The sequence below is a fragment of the Gymnogyps californianus genome, chromosome 17 (genome assembly GCF_018139145.2).
Source record: "Gymnogyps californianus isolate 813 chromosome 17, ASM1813914v2, whole genome shotgun sequence".
NCBI classification, from domain to species: Eukaryota; Metazoa; Chordata; class Aves; order Accipitriformes; family Cathartidae; genus Gymnogyps; species Gymnogyps californianus.
Genome location: NC_059487.1, coordinates 3,146,372 through 3,150,930, shown reverse-complemented (window position 1 = coordinate 3,150,930; position 4,559 = coordinate 3,146,372). Strand labels below are relative to the sequence as shown.

The following is a 4,559-nucleotide window of genomic DNA, read 5'->3' as shown; positions in this document are numbered from 1 at the left end:
GAGCTACTTACTGTAGGGAATCATGCGAAAACAAAAAAGTGTAATCACATGAAATAATGGGGAAGCAGCTCGTGCACTTGCCTTCATGCAGGGTGGAATTATCTCCTGCAATGCTCTGCCACCAATTATCGTTAATAATGCTGCGTGGCCCTGTGCGTGACCTTGCCTTCAGCTGCGCAGCAGCACAACTCCCTGGGGAGATGGGTGCAAGGGCCTGCGTGCGGGCAGACGCTGGGGACTGCAATCCAGGGGTGCCTAATGCAGCAATACTCCCGTGGGACTGGGCTTACATGAACTCTGCCTGTCCCACCACGAGCTCTGATACGGAGCTGCAGGAGAATCCCAGCTGAATCAAAGAGCTCGGGCTGTTGCCTTTTTTACGTTGCTGTGTTTTCCCCCTCCAGGCTGTGGCATGCACCAGGAAAAAAACAGATGGGGTCGTGCTGGGGATGGCTGTCGGTCCGTGAGCCCAGGAGCAGGACTAGCTGTCCCTGCAGGTCCAGAGCCAAGCAGGTGGCAGGGCCAGACGTGGTCCCACATGGTCTAGCGGTCAGGATTCCTGGTTTTCACCCAGGCAGCCCGGGTTCGACTCCCGGTGTGGGAAAACACTTGTATTTGACATATTGTGCCTGTTTTTGGGGTCCCCGGGAGAAGGAGGATGCTGGCCTGCTGGAGCGGGTCCAGCGCAGGCTGCCGAGGTGGCCAGGGCTGGAGCACACGGGACAGCCGAAGGGAAGCTGAGGGACAGAGCTGGGTCTGTTCAGCCCAGAGAGAAGGCGAGGGGAAGATTTCATTGCTGCCTGGTGAGAAGGTGCATGGAAGATGGGGCCAGGCTCTTCCCAGAGGCACGTAGTGGGAGGACGAGAGGCACCAGCTGGAGCAAGGGAAGTTCTCCTTAGTTATGAAGAATAATTTTATCACCATGTGGTGGTGAAACACTGGAACGGGGGCTCAGGGAAACTGGGGGGTCTCTGTTCCTCGAGATATTCGGAACTCGACTGAACAAGGCCCTGAAGAACTTGCTGCAGCTGGACCTACTGGAGCATATAGGCTGGACTAGAGACCTTCAGAGCGCACTTCTGACCCATAAATTTCATTCTTGGAAGGTGTTAGGATGGTTTTAATTTCCCGGGGGACAGGAGAGTTGGTGGTTCCTCATCCTAGTTGAGCTGCCTGAGCTCTCTTCACCTCTCTGGTGACCCGAGGGATGGCTCCGTTGCGATGCTGGGTTACATTAGAAGTCAGTGAGACACAAAATCTGCCTTGGAAGGAGTGAGAATTGCACAAAAACATTTATTTGAGATGGCAAAGAACAGACTATCAAGGAGGCAAGGCAGGGACACTGCTTTCCTGATGGAGCTGCTGCTTCAACAGTACGCACCCTGCCCCTGCAGCTAGCACATCAGTTACACCAGGCCCGTGAAATACTCATGCATGGCTATAAATTTGTCCTGTGGGTAAGAAAAGAATGAAATAACCAGGGTGTGATCTGTACAACAGCTCGGCAACTGATGAGGATTGTCACTAATGCATTTTTTGAGCACTGTAAGCTGAACAGCCTGACATAATGTAGCAAGCACTTTAATTCCCAAAGAAAGATTTTTTTTTTCCCCAGAAAATAATAAAGAGCAACCGTAACTTCTCTGAGGGAAATTTCACCACAGATCTATGCCATATCTAATGAGAATCTTCCTTCTGAGCTCATACCATTAAGTATATGAGGAGGGATGTTACCTGCATTTTGCATCCCCTATAAGTACCTCTGCATAACGAGACTTTTACGGAGGTGTCCACCTAAAATGTCTGCACGGTATTACAAGACTTGGATTTTTCAGGGTTCAGTGCTACCACTGAATAACTTTGCCTTTGTCACACAAGTATTCCAGTTGAGTTCCTCAGACCATAGCAGGGGAGCAGGGGGCTCACCTGACCTCAAACCCCATGAGCACGTTCGAGCCTTAAAATGGACACAAGCTGCAAACAATGTTATTTGAGTCATTTGAATAATGACTAAATTCTGGATTACTTGGATCTTTCCAGGAATGACCAGGAACAAAAAAAGAAGTGAGATTCATCGTCTCAGCCCTCAGCTGTGAATTTTCTGCTCAGCTCTGCTGCTGATACTGAGAGAGCAGATGCTTCCTTACTCTGCAGAAACGCAGTGTGTGAAACAGTATTTTAACAGCTTTATCTGATATTTTATATCTCACTGTCAAACATAGCAATGATTCCACTTCTATTTGGGTAAGTAATCTGAAAAGAAGGCAGCAATAATCTCTCAGGAGAGCCAGGCACGGGACTAATTATTCCTGCTAGAGATTTGTAAAGACACATTTTCAGTGCTGGGATTTTATCATTCCACAGGGTAATTAAAAGACAACCCTGTCAAAGGAAGTTTTGCAGTCTTAAATATTCTTTTTCCTCTATGAAGAATAAACCTTTCCAAGCTCAGCATTGGGATGGCTTTATTTCCCAGTGATGAGTGACGGCCACCCATGGTACCTGCCTACCAGCCGGCTCAATGCCATGCTCGGGTGCTTGCAGTGGCTGGGCAGAGCAGCGGCTCTTTCTGTGTCACCTCTGAACGTCAGGCGTTGGGAAGGAGGGATGCTTTTGCAGAGGGCTAGACCCAGGAAGAAATTATCATCTGGCTACTGGAGAGGTTTAAAGAGACACTTCTTTTGGGCACGTTGATCAGATGATTGTCAAATGCTGTAAGTCGGAGTCGTGCATCAGCGACCGACCAGAGGCAGAATTTCTACTTGAAATTTGTTTCTTCTGCTGAAATCAAAACAAGGAAACCTGCTCGTTGCAATGGGTTATAGCTCGGCCACCTCTTGAACAAGGGTCCACAGCCTGGGACCAGAAATAACATCCTTGGCTGCTGCAGAAGAGGGATTGGTGTGTGCTGCTATGGGCAGATGTTGCCCTTCAGTCATTCCCCTTACTCCTGGGTGGGAAACAGCTCTCATATGGGGTGAGCAAGGGGTTGCTGCTTTGATCCCCTTCTCTAAGTTTATACATCACCGTGCTTTCTGCGCCAGGCCGGCTCGGTGCAACCAGCAATGATCACAACAGGAATATAAAGCAGAGTTCAAAGGATGACTGATTGGCAGACGGGATTTAGACACAGGTTTACAAATATCATGGAAGGACAAGTTACATTCAGGGCAAACTATTTGGTTATCCGAGGCAGTTCAGATCTCTAGTCATAGAGTCAAACTGCTTAATATCCACAATTCCCTCCAAGACTGATGCTGGGTTTTCCAAAAGGTGTCACTGAGCCATTTACTCTTTTAGATAACTTGATAATTTGGATAACTTGGATAATTTGAAAATCCGAGTTTGGGCATTGTCTCCAGCCCCCCCGACTCCCCCATGGCAGCAGGGGTGCTTGTGCGCAGCGTGGCAATGATACGGGATGGTCCATGCAGATGAGAGCACGAGAAGCACATGTGCACTGCCTGGTCCATGGGATGCCAGGTCAGCCTGAGACCTCTGCTTCATGCCTGTGTCCCATGCAGCCCCTTTCTGCACCTTCCTGCTTAAACCTCCCTGTTTTTTAAGATGGGGTTTATGTCCAGTAAAGGATTTGGAAGTTAAGGAGTTAATTCTTAGAGAAACAAAAACTTTGGAGCTGACTTTAGTGTCCTTGAGTAGAAAAGGAAACCACTGGCTATAGTCTGAGAACAAGGCACTGCACCTGCACCTTGTCTCCTTGTCAGCTCTTCCTTCTCCTCTCCATTAGTGCCTTTTGATGCATATGGGGACCAGGGATATGACAGGCCAGTGAGACTAATGTGACATGTGTAACGAGAAAGAAAGAGTATAAAACGCAATGTATCACAAAATTAGCATCACCCAACTGCCTGTTCCTTGGCATTCTGCCGGTTTCCATCTTTATCTGGGCATTGTTTAATTGCCTAATTGTTATACTTAATTTATTTATTTTTAACTTGCCGTGAGCATGTAGAAATGTAAATTTAGCATCAGAAGATCACTTAACGAGGGATTCCTTTTCAGAGAGGTTGACTTCTTATTTTTTTTTCCCTGGGATGTGAAAATTTTGGGCTCCAGCTCTGCCAATTCCAGCCAGATCTTGGCAGATGGCACTTAAAACCGTGTGGCAAGACTGGCGATTGCAGAGCGGGTCCGGTGCACGGGGGTGTGCATCGCCGAGCTCTCCGTTTCCCTTCCACCAGCAGCAGGCTTTGCTCAGGAGCCTCTCTCTCCCCTGCATGGATCATTTCTCAGCTTGAGGCTTCTTGCAGATACGACAGCAGGAAAACCCGAGCATCAGAGAGCTGCTCCGGCTGCGGAGGGGGACTTTGTGGCACGAGTTTTTTTAATTGGTAAAAACTGTAAAAAAGGATCCTTGAGGAACATGGCAATCTCTTGAGCTGAGTTCAACTCTCGTGAAATGTCAGTCTCTGACCATGGAAACACTTCACCGTCAGCCCTGGGGAGGGCACGTCAGCGCTGTTCGCGTCCCAGCAGTCTCCAGATTTCCAGTCTGATTTTAGGACCGGTGAAAGTGGAGGGACTCCACATTCCCGTGG

General features: G+C 48.6%; 1 non-coding gene across 1 annotated transcript; it reads left to right on the top strand.

The window, feature by feature from the left end:
* Positions 1-532: 532 nt before the first annotated feature.
* On the top strand, positions 533-604 carry TRNAE-UUC (transfer RNA glutamic acid (anticodon UUC)). The gene has a single exon. It is a non-coding gene; the product is annotated as a tRNA-Glu (tRNA).
* The last annotated feature ends 3,955 nt before the right edge of the window (positions 605-4,559 follow it).